The sequence below is a fragment of the Triticum aestivum genome, chromosome 1B (assembly GCF_018294505.1).
Source record: "Triticum aestivum cultivar Chinese Spring chromosome 1B, IWGSC CS RefSeq v2.1, whole genome shotgun sequence".
In the NCBI taxonomy this organism is placed as follows: domain Eukaryota; kingdom Viridiplantae; phylum Streptophyta; class Magnoliopsida; order Poales; family Poaceae; genus Triticum; species Triticum aestivum.
Window position 1 is genome coordinate 59,072,892 of NC_057795.1, and position 23,160 is coordinate 59,096,051.

The window sequence follows — 23,160 nt, forward strand, 5'->3', positions numbered from 1 at the left end:
AGAACCTTAGGCATAAGGACCGAGGGAATTTGCGCAACCTCCTCTTCACGAAGCTGCACGAACGATACAAGTTCCCCGCCGATTTTGAAAACACACGCCTCTCAGGGAATAAAGTGAACAGTGCCGCCCTCACGAGGATGAGCACGGCCCTGTCTACTTGGAGAAGGCGGTGAAGAGAATGATTGATAAAGGTGATAGTTATGAGAAGATCAAGGCGAAATATTCTTCGATCAGCGAAGATGACTACAAGGAGTTCAAGATCAAGTGCGAGAGCAGCGCAACCTCCGAATCAAGTCAGTGGGGGAAGAAATGCGGGAGTTGAACTTAGGGGAACACAAACTCAGTCCCGGCGGTTACAGAGTGGCGGAGCCTATATGGGACAAGGAGGATGCGGAGCGTGCCGAGCAAGGCCTACCGCCCCGCTTCGAGAAATACAACGGTGACAAGCAGACCAGGAACTTTGACAGGGCCCAGTACAAGGAGGACCCGATAACAAAGGAGCTTACCACGGATCCGAAGACCAGGGCGCTTGAGCTTGTTCTGGTAAGGAATACACCCCCGCGTAATTAGCTCCATATGGTTGCACTCTAATTAATCCCCAATATTTCTAAATGGTTCACGTTCCTTCCGAAGGAAACTGAAAGCAGTAGCGCGTGGTCGTCTCAGAGCTCCCCTTTTGACACCCCTTTAAATAGGGCGTTGAACGTAATGAAAAACAAGGATAAGCTCAGTAAGCCGATGTTAGCTGGTCCTGTCACCGGCAAAGGCTTGTCCACTAAATGGTCGTCATACTATACCACTGGTGGGCATAAGGAGAAAAAGACCAGCTCGGAAAGCCAGACGCGCGAGGTTTAAGCACTCAAGGCACACGTGGCACGGATTCCGGAGCTTGTCCAAGAGCAAGTGGAACAACAACTGGGAATGAAGCTCAACTCCATGGTGCCTACGTTGATTCATGGGCCGACGATGTGGATTGCGGGCGGCCAGCAGGGGCCTCCCCCTAGCTTCACGGCCAGCAACTCGCACATTGTGCAGGCGGCGCCATTGGTGTCTCCGGCGGCGCCATTGGTGTCTCCGGTGGAGGCGGTATTCGTTTCTCCGGCGCCGGCACGGGCATTGGAGCTTAATGCACCCGGGTGTACACCGTCCGGCACCTCGCCAGCAAGCGCCCCCTCCGTCAGTTGCACGCCCGCCATTGGCGGTGCCTCGACATTAGACGAGCTCGACGGCATCACAGTAACTAAGCCTCTCGGCCAATGAATTTAGCTCCTTGCCTTTGAGTGGGCATCCCTGACGCCCTACATGTTTTCTTAGGGCGCCGCCGACGTTCCTTGCACTCTTCTGCACTTTGTGGGCGGCAAGTTGGTCGATGTCGCCAAGGGCAGACTTGTTCAACCGGGCAAACCATGTTCCACGGTAATCCGATGCCACCCACAGTGTATAGGGTTGAAGTGGTTCAGGTGCTGCCAGGCTGCGACGAGTTATTACCTCCGATTCGACCCGCTGGGGCCGACGAAGAAGATGAGATGACCCTTAGCGCCTGCGTAAACTGGCCCCTTCTTTGGCCGAAGAGCTAGATTTGTTTGGGGGCGGGGGACACCACCCCACAGACAAGAACGCCAGTCGTGCCGGCGCCAAGCCATGGCAAGAACGCCGCAACGCTACCGGACCTGCCGGACATCCCTATGCCGGACATCCCTATGGCACAGGATCCGGACATCCCTATGGCACAGGATCCGGACGACGACGACAACGACGACGGTACATTTACCAAAGTCGATAAGTACTTTGCCGAACATGGGTACGCTGACGAGTTCTACGGACCTCTTTCTCAAGAACCCAACCAAGACGACCGTGATCTAGCTAGTACGGCGGAGAAATCCAATTGCAACAGGCGTCATCTGGCATTCAGTTCTCAGGAGACGCCTCCAGCTCCCGCCTTCACCGAGCCTCAGATAGCTAAGGTGCGAAATATTATCAGCCCCAACACGCTCAAGAAGGCGGTCTGTGAGCAGAACTCGGTCCCATTACAGGAGATTAAGAAGAAGGGACGGAAACGAAAGACTAACAAGGGCGCCGGTGCGAGCCAGCCGGCACCGAGTTCGATCCGTGCTCAGGACGGGCCACCTTCACCTAAGGATATTTGGAGGAGGGTGCATGTGGCGGGTAGGGCGATGCTACCGCCAAATATGCTCAATGCTGCAACCGGTGCTATGCGGAGTCTGCACGACAGTGTTCTTTCTTTGGAGAAGCGGCGTCTCAGAGAGAATGATGTGGCATACCCGGTTTTCGTGGCCAAGGTGCCAGAGGGCAAGGGCTTTGTGGATGGCGACATCGGGGGTACGATCGTCCTGCGGTTTGATGACATCTTTGCTATGTTTAACCTTCATCCGCTGCACTACACCTTCGTTCGGCTGTTTTCGCTGAGTATGGAGATGCGGATCATTAGAGACAAGACCCCGGACATCGTGATAGTCGACCCCTTCTACATGCGTGCCAAGCACTTGAGCAGCGCTGGGGACCGCCAAGTTGCGAGTTCACACCTCGAAGGCGTCATTCTGGCAAACCCAGATAAGGATAACTTCCTTGTGGCTTACTTTCCCGAGTAAGTCATCCCTTAACCGCCCCGTAACATATGATTTCTTAGATTTTGATCGTTCTTTTTTTTCTAACATTCCGTGTTCTGTGCAGTGACACACATTGCACACTCATCCTCTTAAGCCCGAAATATTCCATGGCCATGTATTTCGACCCGAACTGTAACTCCAAGATAGACTACACAAATGTCAAGAAAGTTCTTGATGATGTTCTCTCCGGCTACGCCAAATCTGGAGGCACCTTCATCAGGGAAGTTTGTAAGTAGGGCAAGCACACCTTCTCACACAATACAAAGTTCTGCTGCATCAAGCAGCCGCCTGGCGGTCAGAAGGATGCCTACTACGCCCTCCATCACCTTCGGGTGATCGTAAGGGACCATCATCACCTTCTGCTACCGGATAATCTCAAAGATTGGGCCACGAGGTTGTCGGCAATCCAGGACACGGACCTCAGACAAGAATTCTTTCGCATCCTGTCAGAGTTTGCGGACATCATCCATCAAGATGTCCTTCATACCTCGGGGCAGTTCTTCCTCAGATATCAACCGTCCAACAGTGAGATAGATGGAACGCTACAAATGCAGGGTGACAACAACCGCGATTTCATGACCATCATGACAGACGACGGCTTCATCCACGCTCCTGTCCGATGAGTCGAGTCGAAAGTAGTGATGTGTAGTTCTGAAACATTGATTGGCTCATGTTGTAATTAAACTTTAATGAATTCGTATGTCTCTTTGGTTTGGACAGTCATTCAACTTAGATGTAATCGATGCTATTTATTAGTAGGATCATGAATCGTGCTATTAATGTCTTGCTTTTCTCTTCCGATCCTTTTGTTGCATACTTACATATTGCTTATGTATTGTCTGTTATTTGGCTTGTGCATAGAGATGCCGTCGTATGTCGTGCACAAGGGTAAGGTTCCCGGAGTCTACGACGACTGGGAGGAGTGTCGAAGACAGGTTCAGTGTTTCAGCGGTAACAGTTACAAAGGGTACACCACTAGGGCGGGGGACGAATCTAGATACGCCCGCTATCTAGTGGGAGAGAGGAGGGAGCGTTGGAGGAACCGGGTGAAGACCAGTTTGATCGCGATGATGCTCATCTTGATGACCGCACCTCTCTTCTATGTGATGGTAGTTTAGATGATCGATATCGACTTGTAATGTGAAGACAAACTCGATACTCACGGTCTTGAGACTTGTAATGTTTTATCTTTGTTCGGTATTTTGAATTCGGAGACTAATATGATGAATTGTATTTAGAGACTAATCTTCTATTGTATTCCATGAATCTGCTGTTGCTGTGTGCTGCTGTCTATATTTTGTCCAATAATATATTTTGTAACCTGTGCAAAAATCAGAAAAGTAAAAAAAACAAATATTCATACTAATGGCGCATCACCTCCAGGTGCACTATTAGTATGCCAAAGGATACTAATGGCGCATCACCACAGAGTGCGCCATTAGTATGACAAAGAACATGGTTACGTATGGCCCCCCGGGAGGCATACTAATGGCGCATGGTGTTACATACTAATGGCGCACTGCTTGGTGCGCCATTAGTAAAAAATACTAGTGGCGTGGTACTAATGGCGCACCAGTAGTGTGCCATTAATCAGCAAAACCGGTGCGCCATTAGTAGGCCTTTTCCTAGTAGTGTTTGCTACCATCACTCTGGATTTGTGCATGCACTCCTTACATAATCTCACTATGTTTTATTCCTATGCATGCCAGTTATTGTACACAATGGAACTGATCATGTAGAGCAAAAGATATGAGCCTTGCGTGGCAATAAAATTTCATGCAGACGTCGTTCCATGGTGGGCGCAAAGGCAACCCCCCTCCACCCATTTTGGATCGTAATCAAGAGGAAGATAACTGTTCTGAGGGGGATTCAGAAGGAGAAGACCACTCCTATTTACCCCATGAGGTCTTCGCTCTAACTTGGCATGCTGATGTTGGTAATATCATGCATATGATGCCTTTCATTGCTTACTGTATACATTAAAGATGTCATCTGCTTAGTTTAGACATGCTATGTGTCAATGCCATCTATTTAGTTTCTTTATCGTATATGTGAATCATGCAATGGCATCTTGTCTAGCCAGGCATCATATATGTGAATTTTACAATGCCACCCTGGTTAGCCAGTCATCTTATATGTGAATTATATCATGCCATCATTTTTTTATTATGTGTTAAATTTTTCAACAATTTTAGTACATTCAATTACTCTTCATGTGCATCAGCCATTCGACACGGTCATGGAAAAATCTGGAGTGGAAACAAGGTCTTCAGAGCAGACAATGCTATCTGACGAAGTGCATGTGTTGCTGGTTACCGATAGCTCCTTAGAGGAGGATTCAGAGACGGATGACCAGTCATATTCCCCCCCCCCCCGAGGTGCATTCCCTAATTTGGCAGGGTTATGTTGCTTATATCGTGCGTATGGTGTCTTGGATTGCTATGTCATTTTCTTAGTTTAGACATGCTTTGTGTGGATGCCACCTGTTTATTGTCTAATTATCATATATGTGAATTATGCAATGACATCTTGTTGCAAGACATTATATATGTGAATTATGCAATGTTATCTTGTTGCAAGGCATTATGTATGTGAATTATGCAATGCCATGCTGTTTAGGCAAGCGTCATATATGTGAATTATATCATGCCATCCTTTTTTTTATTTCTCACTGCTTTTGTCGACAATGTTTGTATATTCAACTGCTCTTCCTGTACATCAGCCATTTGAATTGGTGATGGGGAAATCTGGAGTGAAAACAAGGTCTTCAGAGGAGACAATGCTACCTGCTGAAGCAGATATCTTGCTGGTTACACATAGCTCTTCAGAGGAGGATTTAGACGTAGATGACCAGTTCTATTATCCCCCTGAGGTGTATGCTCAAACTTGGCAGGGTTATATTACTCATATAATGCATATGTTGTATTGCAATGCTTAGTTTTTAGATCATATACACAATATTGAATGCCATCTCCTTAGTTGACACATCATATATGCGATTGCCCTCTGCTCACTTCCTTAGTATACAAATCATATTTTTGAATTATGTCATGCCATGATGTTTACATAGACAACATGTATCTGAATTATGGCATGCCAACCCATTTTCTAAAGACATAATATAGTTATATAATCTCATCCTGTTTACATAGTCATCATATTTTAAATTATGTCATTCTATCCGTGAATTATATCATGCCATCATGTTTCCATTGACGACATGTTTGTGATTTATGGCATGCCAGCCACTTTAATAGACACATCGTGTAGTTATATCATGTCGTCCTGTTTACATAGTCATCATATTTTGAAGTATGTCATTCTATCCTGTTTAGTTAGCCATCATACATGTGAAATTGTGTCATGCTATCCTGTTTAATTAGCCATCATATATGTGAAATTATGTCCTGCTATTCTATTTGCTTAGACAACATAAATGTGAATTATTTCATGCCCTGTTTTCTTCCCTACTATCCATTGCACATGTCTATCTTACAATGTATGTACATTCAATTACTTTTCTTGTTTATCAGCCATTTGAGTTGGAGGGAGTGATGGCAGTATCCGTGGGAGTAAAAACACGGTCTTCAGAAAAGATCGTGCTACCTGTCAATGTAGATAGAACCACGATTGTACTTGCCCAAGAACGAGCCCCACCACACATAACCCACACTCATGCAGATCGTACCCCTACCCAGTTGGACAGAGAACCAGCTACACCCCTTCTAACCCTAACCCTAGCAGATAGACACCCAGTCCCGTTGACACAATACCGTCTCCACCACAGAGCACCCAAACACGAGCAGTTAGTAAGGCAACTTCAGTGCCCAAATCACGAGGACCACCACTCCAAACCCGAAGTCAACGCTTAAAGCAGAAGAAGAATTGTTCTCAGGTCAGGTTCCGTAGCTATGGTTCATACTAATTTGCTCTTGCATCATTGTATTTACTGATACCAACTAATTTCAAATTTGAAGGATGCAATTGAAACTCCAATGGCGCAACAGGTATGTTTTAAACATGTTTCTTCAATGTGTTTGGCTGTTTCCTGTTGTAACTTGCTCTATGTTGATTTCAGTTTCAATTGAATAAATAGTTATGTTCTCATGCCATGCACATTACAAGTGTTGTTATTGCCGTGTAGTTTCCCACACTTATATTCTGCCTATGCTTCTTTGTCTTAAATAGATATGATTCGAACTATATCTATCTTGATTTGGCAACATAAACTAGAATGATATAGACCATACAGTGACCATACTACATAGATATATGTTTGTTTTATGTTGTTATCCTGTCCACCTTACTACTGAACTAGTTTACCAAAATGAGTTTCATATACTACATTGTAAACCTGAGATGTGTTTGTTTGTTTCTCTTTTAGAACCCAGATAAAATATTGGAGAAGAGTACCCTGTTATGCAAAGGTAAAGGAAGTAATGCAGATAAGGTTCAAGATAGTGAGACATCCCTGTTGGTCTCCAAGAAAGCTGATAAAAACTATATTGAAGACACTGAGACAACCCCAAAGTCCTGTCTTGATGTAGTGTTCGAGTTACTAGCTACCACTGCTGTCACCAGCTCTTCAAACTCTCTGCCTGAATCAGTTCGGATTCTTGAGTCTCAACTTCAAGTTGAAAGACATCGATCAGATGTTATGCGACAGGAAGCCAAAGGACTAAGGAAGTCCCTGCAGAATTCAGATGCATACTTTCTGGTACAACAACAAGCGCTGGAGGACTTAAGCGCCAAACAAGAGAAAGTTAATAAGCTTTTTAAGCATCTTGCCAGCATTATAGGTACCCAGGATATTGTTTGTTGAGCTCTTCTGAAGTGGTTTCAGTTCTGGACTTGATTTGTTGCGGTGTTTATATGCTGCTGTGTTCCCTATATTGGCACTGGTGGCGAACTTTGATGTCCAGTGGATTTAATATGTGTAATAGCCGTGATAGCCTAGTGTAAGTTGCTTGCTTAATTATTTCCTTGTTGTCTTGTTTATTTGTTTGCTTGTAGTCAGTGTAGTTCTTTTCTGCGGTTTGCTAGTGGCTGCAATAACCTATTTTTTAAAACTAGGCCACAATAACCATGGGCTAATATTTACTGTAGTGACACTGGGCCTCCTACGGGCCGTAGAAACAGTGGGCCTTCTACGGGCCGTATAGGCAGTGGGCCTTCTACGGGCCGTATAAGTAGTGGGCCTTCTACGGGTCGTAGAAATAGTGGGCCTTCTATGGGCCGTAGAAACAATGGGCCTTCTATGGGCTGTATCATCAATGGGCCTTATACGGGCCGTATGATCGATTGGCCAAACATGGGCCAAACAGACCGCATTCTGGCCGTAAACGGGCTAGAGTTGGAATCGTCCGTTCATGGGCCGACCATAACGGGCCATCGTTAATAGGACGTATTTGATGACGCTATGAAAACGACCCAATGTATTAACGGACAACAAACAGGCCGACTGTAACCACGGGCTGAATTTGGCCCACAAGCAGAAAATGACAGTAATGGGCCGTAAGTAAACGAATGTTGGAAATGAGCCCAAGAATAAATGGGCTCTGAGAAGGCCGAAAGATAACATGGGCTGGAAACGGCCAAACGGAATAACGGGTTGTTAATGGGTATAAAGTGATACATTGTTCTTTACGGGCCAGTTTCACCACGGGCTGTTAATGGGTGTAAAGTGATACACTGTTCATTACGGCCCAGTTTCACCACGAGCCGCTAATAGGCTAAGAGTTACGTAGGGCCTCATATGGGCCGAAAGACGTCATGGGCCATACATGGGCCAAAAGTGAAAATGGGCTGGAATCATATTGGATGGCCCATATGACGCTATTGGGCCTAATTCGAATAGGGCGTAACGGGCCTTGGGGTTAGCAGGCTGTAAATGGGCTATATGCGAATAGGCCGTTAACATGCTTTCCATGGGCCGGCCCGCCACCTTTTGACCAAGTCAAACGGGCCGGCCTTTTCACAGGAATGGGCCTCTGTTGGGCCGTGCCACGTGTCGACGTATCATAGGCGCCTTCTGTCCAATGAGAGGATGGCATCTGTCCCAGCGATGAGCCGACACGTGTTTCCTCCAGCCAATGATGATTTTACATGTGGAAAATCCCCATTGGTCGGGGCCGTTAACGGGTTATCAAATCGAAAACCCAACCCGATATCTTAACGACGTTCTTTTACAGTGGATGCCATGTGTCGGTCACCCTTGACGAAAGCACTTCTATGACGCGCGATTTATCGTCATGGAAGTGGACACTTCCGTGATGATAATTTTGTAATGTCATGGAACACTTCTACGACAACACAGGTGTGACAAACACGTATCATCACAGAAGTGTATTTTTTTGTAGTGCTAGTATATGAAAGTGACAACATAGGAGACTCTCTATATAAAAAACATGGTGCTACTCTAAGCACAAGTGTGGAATTAGCATGCCCCATCTATCTTTTTCTCTCATTTTTTTCTTGGGCTCTTTTTGGCCTCACCCCTATTTTTCTTCTTTTTTCTTTTTGTCCAAAGTCTTATCCTGACTTGCAGGGGAATCATAGTCTCCATGATCCTTTCCTCACTGGGACATGTTTTAATAATGAATAATGATGATCATCACACTTATATTTACTTACAACTCAATATTACAACTTGATACGTATGACAATGTAGTGTACAAGATGTGCAATGATCTAGCATAATGATACGTCTCATTTTGCATCATGTTTACCTACTGTTATTTATGTTGTTTTATAGCATAATAATGCTTTTGGAGTAATTCTAATAATATGCAAGGTACACACAAAGAGGGAGAATTCTCGCAGCTGGAAATCTGGACCTGAAAAAGCTAGGTCAGGCTACCTATATTGCACAACTCCAACTGAGCTGAAACTTTACAAGGATTTTTTATGGAATAAATGAGGATTTTTGGAGCCAATAAGTACAAGAGGAGGCCCACCAGGTGGGCACAACCCACCTGGGCGCGCCAGGGAGCCCAGGCGTGCCCTGGTGGGTTGTGCTCACCCAGGCCCACCTCCGGTGCCCCCTTCTGGTACATAAGTCAATTTGACCTAGAAAAAAAATAAGGAGAGGACTTTCGGGATGAAGCGCTGCCGTGTCGAGGCGGAACCTTGGCAGGAGCACTTTTGCCCACCGGGGGAACTTCCCTCCCGGAGGGGGAAATCATCGTCACCATCATCACCAACAACTCTCCCATCTTGGGAAGGGCTATGTTCATCAACATCTTTAGCAACACCATCTCATCTCAAACTCTAGTTAATCTCTTATGTTCCATCTTTGTATCGGAACTATAGATTGGTGCTTGTGGGTGACTAGTAGTGTTGATTACATCTTGTAGTTGATTACCATATGGTTTATTTGGTGGAAGATTATATGTTCAGATCCATTATGCTATTTAATACCCCTCTGATCTTGAGCATGATTATCATTTGTGAGTAGCTACTTTTGTTCTTGAGGTCACGGCAGAAATTATGTTGCAAGTAATTGAAGGAAATATGCCCTAGAGGCAATAATAAAGTTATTATTTATTTCCTCATATCATGATAAATGTTTATTATTCATGCTAGAATTGTATTAACCGGAAACATAATACATGTGTGAATACATAGGCAAACATAGTGTCACTAGTAGTCCTCTACTTGACTAGCTCATTGATCATAGATGGTTGGGTTTCCTAGCCATAGACATGAGTTGTCATTTGATTAACGGGATCACATCATTAGGAGAATGATGTGATTGACTTGACCCATTCCGTTAGCTTAGCACTTGATCGTTTAGTATGTTGCTATTGCTTTCTTCATGACTTGTACATGTTCCTATAACTATGAGATTATGCAACTCCCGTTTACCGAAGGGACACTTTGTGTGCTACCAAACGTCACAACGTAGCCGGATGATTATAAAGGAGCTCTACATGTGTCTCCAAAGGTACATGTTGAGTTGATGTATTTCGAGAATAGGATTTGTCACTCCGATTGTCGGATTGGTATCTCTGGGCCCTCTCGGTAATACACATCAATTTAAGCCTTGAAAGCAATGTAGCTAATGAGTTAGTTGCGGGATGATGCATTACGTAACGATTAAATAGACTTACTGGTAACAAGATTGAACTAGGTATTGAGATACCGACGATCGAATCTCGAGCAAGAAACATACCGATGACAAAGGGAACAACGTATGTTGTTGTGCGGTTTCACCGATAAAGATCTTCGTAGAATATTTATGAGCCAATATGAGCATCCAGGTTCTGCTATTGATTATTGACTGGAGACGTGTCTTGGTCATGTCTACATAGTTCTCGAACCCGTAGGGTCTGCACTCTTAACTTTCGCTGATTGATTTATATTATGAGTTATGTGTTTTGATGTACCGAAGGTAGTTCGGAGTCCCGGATGAGATCTGGGACATGAAGAGGAGTCTCGAAATGGTCGAGACGTAAAGATCGATATATTGGGCGACTATACACTACTAGGAAAAGGCTAATTAGTGGTGCAGTTGTTTTGGCCATTAATGGCGCACTACAGGTGCGCCACTAGCATCACGCCACTAGTAGTTAATACTAAGGGACAATTGCATTTTTACCCCTAGTTGGTTCCTACCCGCGGGTTTTGCCCTTACTTTTCAAGCTTGCTCTGTTTGCCCTTACTTTTTCCATCGAGGTCCCTCGAATGCCCTTTGACCGTTGGACCAAAACTATGAAAGTTCATAACTAATTCATACGAACTCAGAAAAATGCAAATAAGATATCAAAATGTTCAGATAAACATTACCTTTATGGGCATATCATTTGCATTCAGGACAAAAGCATCATTTAAACTACCCGAGTTAATTAATGTTATTAACATTATTAAAAATAAGTTGGTATAAACAATATGTTTTCATGAATAAAAATTACATGCAAATGTAGGTGATGTTTTCTGAACATCCTCATAACTTATTTGCATTTTTCTGAGTTTGTATCAACTTGTTATGAATGTTCTAACGACTTTGACCATTATTTGGAAACTTCATAAGAAGTTGATACGAACTCAAGAAAATGCAATTAAGGCATCAGGATGTTCAGAAAACATCACCTACATTTGCATATAATTTTTATTCACAAAAAATATATTGTTTATACCTACTTATTTTTAATAATGTTAATAACATTAATTACCTCAGGTAATTTAAACGATGCTTTTGTCCTGAATGCAAATGATATGCCCATAAAGGTAATGTTATATGAACATTTTGATATCTTATTTTCATTTTTCTGAGTTCATATGAATTGGTTATGAATTTTCAAAGTTTTGGTCAAACGGTCAAAGGGCATTCGAGGGACCTCGATGGAAAAAGTAAGGGCAAAACTGAGCAAGCTCGGAAAGTAAGGGCAATACCAGTGGGTAGGAACCAACTAGGGGTAAAAATGCAATTGTCCCACTAATACTAATGGCGCACCCCTGGTGCGCCATTAGTATACCAGACAATAGTGGCGCACCAGGGAGTGCGCCATTAATATGTCAAAGGGTGCGCCATTAGTATGCCTCCCAGGGGGCCATATTTACCTTGTGATGTGGGTTACTAATGACGCACTCCTAGATAATGCGCCACTAGTGTGCTTACTGCAGTGCGCCACTAAAGTGCAGTGCGGTGCGCCACTAGTATGAAATTTAAGAATTTTTTTCTTTTCTGATATTTGCACAGGTTACAAAATATGTTACTGCACAGAATATAGACAGCACAACATATAAACAGCAGATTTATCGAATACAATAGAAGATTAGTCTCTGAATACTATTCATCATATTAGTCTCCGAATTCAAAATACAAAACAAAGTTAGAACATTACAAGTCTCGAGACCGCGAGTAGCGAGTTTGTCTTCACATTACAAGTCGATATCGATCATCTAAACTACCATCACATAGAAGAGAGTTGCAGTCATCACGATGAGCATCATTACGATGAAACTGGTCTTCATCCGGTTCCTCCAACACTCCCTCCTCTCTCCCGCTATATAGAGCGCGTATCTAGCTTCCGCCTCCGCCCTAGTGGTGTACCCTTTGTAGCTGTTACCGCTGAAACGGTGAACCTATCTCCGACACTCCTCCCAGTCGTCCTAGACTCTGGGAACCTTACCCTTGTACACGACATACGATGGCATCTCTATGCACTATCCAAACAAAACGTTAGTAGCAATTAACAAATAATAATTAAGCAATATATAAGTATGCAACACAAGGATCGGAAGAGAAAAGCAACACATTAATAGCACGATTCGTGGTCCTACTAATAAATAGCATCGATTACATATAAGTTGAACGAATGTCCAAACCAAAGAGACATACAAGTTCATTAAAGTTTAATTACAACATGAGCTAATCGATATTTCATAACTACACAACATCACTACTTTCGACTCGACTCAGGGACCGGAACATGGATGAAGCCGCCGCCTTTCGTGATGGTCATGAAATCGCGGTCGTTGTCAGCCTGCATTTGTAGCGTTGTTTCTATCTCACTGTTGGACGGTTGATATCTGAGGTAGAACTGCCCCGAGGTACGAAGGACATCTTGATGGATGATTTCCGGAAACTCCGACTGGATGCAAAAGAATTCTTGTCTGATGTCTGCGTCCTGGATTGCCGACAAGCGTGCGGCCCAATCTTTGAGATTATTTGGTAACAGAAGGTGATTATGGTCCCGTATGATCGCTCGCATGTGATGGAGGGCGTAGTAGGCATCCTTCTGACCGCCAGGCGTCTGCTTGACGCAGGGGAACATTGTATTGTGGGTGAACACGTGCTGGCCGTACCTACGAATTATCCTGCTGAATGTGCCTCCAGATTTGGCGTAGCCGGGAAGAGCTTCATCAAGAACTTTCTTGATATTTGTGTAGTCTTTCTTCGACTGACGGTCCGAGTCGAAATACGTGGCCATGGAATATTTCGGGCTTAAGAGGATGAGTGTGCAATGTGTGTCACTGCACAAAACATGGAATGTTAGAAAAAAAAGAACGATCGAAATCTAAGAAATCATATGTTTTGGCGCGGTGAGGGATGACTTACTCGGGAAAGTAAGGCACGAGGAAGTTATCCTTATCTGGGTTTGCCAGAATGACGCCTTCGAGGTATGAACTCGCGACTTGCCGGTCCCCAGCGCTGCCCAAGATCTTGGCATGCTTTTAGAAGGGGTCGACTATCACGATGTCCAGGGTCTTGTCTCTAATGATCCGCATCTCCATACTCAGCGAAAATAGCCGAATGAAGGTGTAGTGCAACGGATGAAGGTTAAACATAGCGAAGATGTCAGCAAACCGCATGACAATCATACCCCCGATGGCGCTATCGACAAAGCCCATGCCCTTTGGCACCTTGGCCACGAAAACCGGGTATGCGACATCATTCTCGGAGAGACGCTGCTTCTCCAAAGAAAGAACACTGTCATGTAGACTCCGCATAGCACCAGTTGCAGCATTGAGCAGATTAGTCGGTAGCATCGGCCTACCCGCCAAATGCACCCTCCTCGAGATATCCTTAGGTGAAGGTAGCCTGTCCTGAGCACGGATCATACTCGGTGTCGGCAGGCTCGCATCCTTCTTAGTCTTTCTTTTCCGTCCCTTCTTCTTCTGCTACTGTAATGGGATCGAGTTCTGCTGAGAGACCACCTTCTTGAGTGTGTTGGGGCTGATAATATTTCGCACCTCGGCTATCTGAGGCTCGGTGAAGGCGACAACTGGAGGCGTCTCCTGAGAACTGAATCCCAGACGCCTCCTGTTGCAATTGGGTTTCTCCGCGGTACCAGCTAGATCATGGTCAACTTTTGTAGGGTTGGGTTCTTGAGAAGGAGGCCCCAAGAATTCGTCACCGTACCCATGTTCGGCAAAGTACTTATCGATGTTGGTAAATGTACCATCGTCGTCGTCGTCCGTATCCTGTGCCATATGCAAGTTCGGATCCTGTGCCATATGTAAGTCCAGATCATGTGCCATATGCATGTCCGACATGTCCGGTAGCGTTGCGGCGGTCTTGCCATGGCTAGGTACTGGCACGACTGGCTGAGGGTCATCACATCATCTTCGTCGGCCCCAGCGGGTCGAAACAGAGGTAACAAGTCGTCGCAGCCTGGCAGCACCCGAACCAGTTGAACACTATACATGGTGGGAGTCATTGGATTACCATGGAACATAGGGTTGCCCGGTTGAATGATTCTACCCTTGGCGACATCGATCAACTCGCTGCCCACGAAGTGCAGGAGAGTGCATGGAACATCGGTGCCGGTGCCCTGTGAAAACATGTAGGGCGTCAGGGGATGCCGAGTCAAAGGCAAGAAGATGAAGTCATCGGCCGAGAGGCTTAGTTACCGTGATGGCATCGAGCTCGGCTAATGTTAAGGCACCGCCAACGACGGGCGTGCAAGTGACGGAGGGGCCTCTTGCTGCCGAGGTGCCGGTCGGCGTATTCTTCGCACACCCGGGTGCATTAAGCTCCAATGCCCACGCCGGCGCCGGAGACACCAATACCGCCTCCGCCGGAGACACCAATGGCGCCGCCTGCCCGTTGTGCAAGTTGCTGGCCGTGAAGCTAGAAACTGGGGGCGACCCCTATTGGCCGCTCACAATCCATGCCTGCAGCCCCTGAATCAAGGTAGGCACAATGGCAGTGATCGCCCCTCCTAGTTGGTCTCGTACTTGCTCTTGGACCATCTCCGGAATCTACGCCACTTGTTCCCTAAGTTCTTGAACCTCGCGCGACTGGCTTTTCGAGCTGGTCTTTCTCTCCTTTCGCCCACCAGCGTTATAGTATGATGACAATTTCGTGGACAAGCCTTTGCCGGCCACATGACCAGCTGACGACGTCTTACTGAACTTATCCTTGTTTTTCATTACGTTCAATGCCCTATTTAAAGTGGTGTCCCAAGGGGAGCTCTGAGACGACCCAGCGCTACTGCTTTCAGTGTCCTGCGGAAGGAACATGAACCATTTAGAAATTTGTCTTCATTAATTAGAATGCAATCATATGGAGCTAATTACACGGGGGTGTATTCCTTACCAGAACAAGCTCAAGCACCTTGGTCTTCGGATCCGTGGTAAGCTCCTTTGTCACTGGGTTCATCTTGTACCGGGCCCTGAAATAGTTCCTGGTCTGCTTATCACGGTATTTATCGAAGAGGAGCGGTAGACCTTGCTCGGCACGCTCTGTGTCCTCCTTGTCCCATATAGGTTCTGCCACTTTGTAACCGCCGGGACCAAGTTTGTGGACCCCTAAGTTGAACTCCCGCATCTCTTTCCCCCACTGACTTGATTCTGCGGATGCGTTGCTCTAGCACTTGATCTTGTACTCCCGGTAGTCAGCTTCGCTGATCAAAGGATTTTTCTCCTTGATCTTCTGATAACTATCACCACGTAGAATCATATGCCTCACTGCGCTTCTCCAAGTAGACATGGCCGTGCTCATCTTCTTGAGGGCTGCACTGTTCACTTTATTCCCTGAGAGGCGTGTGTTTGCAAAGTCAGCGGGGAACTTGTATCGTTCGTGCAGCTTCGTGAAGAGGAGGTTGCGCAAATTCCCTCGGTCAGGATGCCTTAGGTTCTCGGTGTTGATCGAGACGGTGCTCCAGAGAATACACCCGAGCTGAACCGTGTACCCCTTGACTAATTATTTAGGTGCTGTTGGATGCCCCTCGGAGGACACTTTGGTTAATTCCTCCTTGATGGTGCCGAGCATGTTGGGGCGACGGTCCTTCCGTTGCCTCTTCGGTTGGCTGCCATCTGTGCGTGCGCTGCCATCATCAGTGGTGGCATCCTCGGCGGCACCATCAGTGGTATCATTCCCAATGCCACTAGGGGTTGTGTAGTCAGGATCAGTGTCTTCCGCGGCATCCTCATAGCGGTGAGGTTCTTCTTCCATCTCCTGGGACAGCTCCCAAAACACTACTAGGAAAACCCTTACCAGTAGCGCTGGGTTTCTTGCTATTAGTAGCGCGGGCAGGTGCGCTACTGCTATGGCGCTACAGCTATTTTTTAGCAGTAGCGCTTGTTTGGCCCAGCGCTACTGGTATCTAAAGCTAGATGTAGCCCGCTTTCACCCAGCGCTACTGATAATTATCTACAGCGCGTGGAACTAGCCAGCGCTACTGTTACTTGAGTCCTACTCGTAATCTTTACCCCCATGCCACTGCTAACTTTTGTAATTTTTTTTGCGTTTTGGCTCTGTACACAATTAAACAGATCCCCCGTTTATACAATAACATGCATATTCATTGAAAAGCAAGTGAGTCATTGATGATCCAAAGTTATTAGAAGTCTTGACATATCTCAAATATCTCATCATCATCAATCATGGTCGAATACATGTCTCGAAATAGCGTTGCAAGTCATTACAAGTTCTCAATATATGCAACTACATGGTCACATACTCATGTTTCATCATCAATGTAGCCTATGATATGACTGCATAGAAGATAAGAGCGATCACGATGATCAAAAGCGGTATTATGTAGTAGTTTTTTGTAGCGGCGCTGGTTCTGAATCCCTTGTTGTGCTATGAATCTCAAGTAACTAGCTTCGGCTTCCGCTCTGCTATAAAACCCTTTCTGGCTTCCGCCGGAGAAGCCAGAGACTTGGTCCTGACACTCTGGCCACTCATCATACACACCCGAAACATGCCCTACATACACGGCATACCACTTCCTCACCATCGTTGATCTATATACCTGTCAGAGATGCACATATATATACCATGAAGCGAATTCAACAAAATAATTATGAAATAGAAGCAACATATATAGTAAACATAGTTAACAAATTTTATTGTACCGAAAGTAATTAACTAGAGCGCGGCACCATACATCTAATAGTTTCATCGTACTGAGAGATTCGAAGTTTCGTCGTACAGAAAGTAACAAGTAACTAAACAGACACATTGTTTTTCAGCAGTGCACTCTTCCCATCTGTCCATATCCGGAAGGGTGCACCCAAGCTTAGTGAAAGGCATCATGTCTTGACACTGTAGGGCAATGCGGGTTCGGACGTCAGCTCGCGATATTGGGCCGACGTAGAACATCCCATTCTCTTTGAGGACATCTTTGATGATGATGGACGCAATTTCCTGTTGGATCCAGTAGAAATCATTTCGAAGTCGATTATCCAGCATGGCTCCAAAGGCTTCGGCCCATCTCTGGATATGGGTATCGGATGAAGATTTCATGCAAAGTGATTGCACATCCCTTTTGTACTCCATCATTAGATGGATGACGTAGAATCCATCATTCTCACTTCTTGCCGGCTGCTGGATGCAACAGAAGTCAGTCTTGTGGCTGAAACAAAGCCCGACCTTATTTGTTTTTTTTGTGTTGGATGTAGCCACCCCACATGCTGAAGCCCAGCATAGCTCTGTCCAGAACATACTTTATGTGTGTGTAATCTTTATTCTGTATGTTCTTCGATGGGTCCAAATATAGAGCGGGAGTAACGCAGGTAAAGAACAATGAGAACGACATGACACCCCCCGCTGCACAAAATACACGATGATGTTTAGCCTCCATGCGTGCAAAGTAACTATTGAAATGTACGAAAGGATGTATGTGTTATAGTGCTATCTGCGGATGACTTACCTGGGATGATAAGGTAGGAGAATCGTTTCTTTGAACTTATTGCTGACCAAGAATTCTTTGATGTACTGACTCGCATATTGACGGTTGGCGTCGTTGACTGACAAGCAGCCCTCATGCATGTAGTATGGGTCCGCGACCGCAAGACCGGTGACTTGCTCTCTCTTGACGATGTAGTTCATGTGCAGTGCATACAGGCGGACGAACGTAAAATCGAGTGTCCTCATTTGAAACATCTGGAAGATGTAATCAAACCTCAGGAAGAAGAGGTCCGTGGGGCATGTGTGGACATACATCTTGCAACTTCTCGGCACATGAACTGTATAAAGTGGGTATCCTGGACCATCCGAGGTGAGGAGGCCTCTCTCTGTCGAAAGCACATGGTCATGGAGTCTCCTGAGATCCCCTTCTATGGCAGCTAGTGCATTCTCCGGTACCATTGGCTCTCCGGCGACATGGATTAATGGTGCATGTTTCATCGGTACATGGTCAACCTTGGTCGAAGGCTGCTGGCTGCTAGAACCAACATTGCCAGCTTTATTGGATTTTCTCGCCGCCGGTCTCTTCCTCTACTTCTTCTTGGTGGGTGGAGGTGCTGGAGGGTCTGTCAGACCCTCCCTGAGCAACACCCCTAGTGGTGCCGGGCTCAGCACTGGACGGCTCTGGCTAAGTAGTTGAGCTTGGGTGGAGCCGGCATCTCGAGGCATGTCCTGCGAGGCTTGCATGAACAAAGATGTTTTGCACTCTCGAGGATGTTCCGGCTCTAGTACATGCATCTCATATTCATATGGTTGACTCATTGTTACTTCGTTGTAAAAGGCAGTATTGAAATACTGGTTAGGGTCATCGTCAGCCTCCTCCATGTCATGATCCCTATCCTCTCCCATGGGGCAGATGGCATCATCTGTCGGCGGAATGGTTGGCCCTCCTTCCTCATGTCTCTCGATCTCAGCAAGCAGCACAGACGATGGTTGTACTTGTGTAAGTGGTGTTGTGGTCATACCTTCCTGAGGTCCCGTTGGTGTGCTCCCGGCCGACACGAAGAAGATTTTTCGGCCACAGGATCGGCCAATTTTTGCATTGGCCAACCTGCGTGGGGGTCTCGTCATCCTCTCCATCGGTTTGTATCGGACGAGGGAGACCCTCGTAGCCCACTTTCACACTCGCCATGGAGACCCTTAAGGCATTATCGAGCATTTGCCGGCGGTGAAACAATCGATCCTTAGGCTTCACTATAGTACCCTTCCCCACATCCACCAACCCGCCCTTCATGTTGTAAAGGAGGGTGCATGGAGTGGAGTCGGCCTACAAAGACATATACGTGTGGCGTCAGAGATCCAAAGTGAACGGCAACTAAAGATTAATTAATTAGTTGAGTTGATGAAGGTGCGACGATGCATATTTACCGTCAGGGCGTCGATCTCAGCCAATGTCGACGGCCCGACATTCAAGCCAGAGATGGAGCTAGGGCTGCTGTGAGAGCTGGGCGGAGGAGCAGGTGCTGGAGGAGGTGCGGGTGCGGTTGCCATACTAGGTACGTGTATGGGTGCGATGTTCATTGAGTTGCTCCCGGTGAAGCTGGTCATGGGAAATTCACTTGGTGGCGCATTTGGATTTTGTTGCACCCATGTGACCACTGTTGCAATCAAGCTTGTAAAGGCATCCACGAAATCAGATCTACAGGCAGCGATTATCTCAGCTTTGGTCTCAGCTTTTGCTTTCTCCATCGCCCGCGCCACCTTCTCGTTGATAGTCACTTGATTGAACTTCTTTCTCTGTCTTCTGGCCTCGGGGTCCTCGCTATAATAGTACTTCCAAGTGGCCCCATCCCCTACGCCATGCACATGTCCATATTGCGGCCGCTGGACGGGCGCATGTCCCATCATTATGTTCATGGCCCGGTTGAAAGGATTGTCCCACTTGTACTTCGCCAACGATTGAGTCGACAGAGTCGACGAGTTGCTCTCGGCCGCAATCTTGTGTTGCTCTCTCTGCAAAATGGATTGTGAATCATTTACGAATGCGACTAGAATGTAGTAGACTTCGTTGATCAGAACCTAATATGTAAGGTGGTAAAAGGATAATTACCAATAATCTCATGAATTTCCTAGTCGGCCCGTCGGTGAAAAAAAAATCTTTTTCTTGGGGTCCCACGAGAATCGGACCCTGATGAAGTCGTGCTCCCGCTGGTCGGTGAACTCAGCCAATGGGTCTGGGATCCCCTGACGTTCACATTCTGCATCCTCCTTAGCCCACACGGGCCTCTTTCCCGTGTAACCACGACTTCCAAGGCGGTGGTTCCCCGTGTTCTTTTCCTACAGCTCCTTGCCTCTCTCCGACCTGACCTTGGCATCTTCTTCATTGCATGTCTCCTTGAACTTTTCAAAGTCCTCTTTCGTAATTTTTGGATTGTCTAAAACAATCTTGGCGTAGGTTTCATGGTCTACTTGAATCGCCTTTTTCACCCTAGTTTTCCAAGCGCTCAATGCGTTGCTGAACTTCCCTAGGGCTTTGTTGTTAATTTTTTTCATGGCATCATCATCCCATGGGCCGACTTCGTCATTACGACCGGGGAATAGGAAACTTGTGTGCAACCTAGTTAGAAGCAGCTTCTTCAACTGATCACTCTTCCGTATTTTTGTGGTGTTGATGTTAGCGGTATCCCGTAGGATGCACGCTAGTTGGTTGCCGTAACACGCTGCCACTTCTCGCGGCTCCATTGGCTAGAACTCGCTAGGTGCACCGTCGTGACCACCGGTCTTCCTGTGTCGAGCTCATTTAGGTGTCGTCTCCTCTTTTCCTTCTTTCCCTCACTGGCTTGGGAGGTCCCACCTTCCGTGCTATAGTTAGGAACATCATCAGCGCCAGTCTCAATGCCGGTGTCATTGGTGGCATTAGTGTCGGCGCCGGCGCCACCACCATCGTCATCCGTCATGACAAGGTAGTCCGGACACCCAGCTTCTTGTCTCTCTTGATCCGCTAGAAAGTCGAGGTAGGTGTGTGTTCGACCTAATTGGGAGTGAGAACATCCGGCCTCATCGGCGTCGGTCATGTTTCCTAGGGTTCAATGTCATAGTCATTTAATTATCGAGCTTTATATAATAAAGTGAATAATGACAAAAAAGTGACCTTTGTTTTGCCAGAAATGTCGTTTCATTCCCGTCGCGACAAATCTCAAGCACTCGATATGTCCAACTTTCTAGCACAAGTCATGCCGATATTCACGGAAAATTTCGGCATGACCTTTGCTACAAAGTGCACATATAGAAAGCCTGAAATTTCCCAGAATGGAAATGAATCAACATTTCCGGCAAAACATAGGTCACTTAGCAATCGGTTTCCCTACAAATGACAATAAGCACTATGTGCTGATGTGATGTGTGTCATCACATGCATGTCAAGTGGATTCACATTACCCAGAGGTGTGCAACAATGATCAAGTCTCACAACATAAGGTGCACTTTAGTTTAGGCAACAGAAGAAAACTCATTACATCTCCACATGGCTAGGCAAGGAACAAAAGCAGTAGACTAAGAAGGAAGCAGTGCCTCTATTTAGATGCAAGTTAAGATTCAGAAATGTATCATTTGCCTCTGTATATGTTCACTTTTTTTTGTCTCATGAACTACAAATGGACATCAAATACAAATTTAAAAAACTTCAAATGGACAGCAACATAAGCTAACAAATGCTACTACTCATGAAGTCAATTTGGACACCCTACATAGAAAAATTGGCCCTAACTAAAGAACAACATGAAACGAGGGGGTGGCTCACCGTGTGTCGGGGTCAGGGTCGCCGGGGCTGAGGGGGTGGCATCGGGGTCAACGGGGCAGAGGGGGTCCTTCTCCTCCTCGTCGATCTGCGGAGAGACCAAATTTACTCTATCAACAAACTAAACACTCATTTTCATTTACTCTAGCAACAAAATAAAAAAAAGCATATTAACAGCAGAGAATGTTAATATCAACAAACTAAAATTGCTTGCCTGGCAGGAGAATGTTCTGGGATTAGCAATGCGCTTGGTATGCTATGATTGGTATAACTAGAGTGCATTTAGAATCCATGTACTATCATTAGCTATCGGGCTGTAACTATAAGTATAAGAACTACATGTAGCTGGAATATCATTAGTGCTAACTCCTTGACAGAACTAGAATAGATCCCAAATTGTGATGCGCAGTTGCTTTTTAGCAAAAGAAACAAAGTTACAGGTCTGTTTATCAAGGCCTCAAAAAGAAGTAGCACCAGGACAGGACAGGCCGTTGGCCCTGATAGCTAACTGAAGATGTCCTATGAATCATGAATTGTAAACAGTCAGACATAACATCTATTTATTTTTATTTTCTGAAGATGACCTATGATATGAAACGAGATGAAGGGTGGACAGTCAGTTCAACCTAGATAAGTGGATACCCATTGCAGTCCAAGACGTGCAGGTGTACCAAATCCTTCAAGCAGCATATGTGCTTTATGACAGGGGAGAGTTCATCCAAACACATTAAAATAATTGGAGCATTCTAGCTAACAAGAAGGAAGGAAACAAAGCAGACATATGCTACAATGGACACCCATCATTTACTGTCAGCACGACCGGGAGAGCCAGTTCATATGCAACACAATTATGATTCAATATTCCCTGGTGCAACAGAAACAAAAATGACGCCCAGCCACATACATAATCACTAACCAACAACTACACTAGTAGTGAGCTGCCCCCCCAACAGTTTTGCCTCGTAATGCTAATTTGGGGAGAGCAAATTTTACAAGCAAATCAAGGCAGGCATATTAACAGCGGAGGAAGGAAGAGGGGGCGGGGGGCCATACCGGAGCGGGAGGGGGTCGGTGGCCAGCATCGGGGTCGGTGGCTGTCGTCGGGGTCGCTGGGGCTGAGGGGTCGGGGTCGCTGAGCCTTGTTGATCTACAGA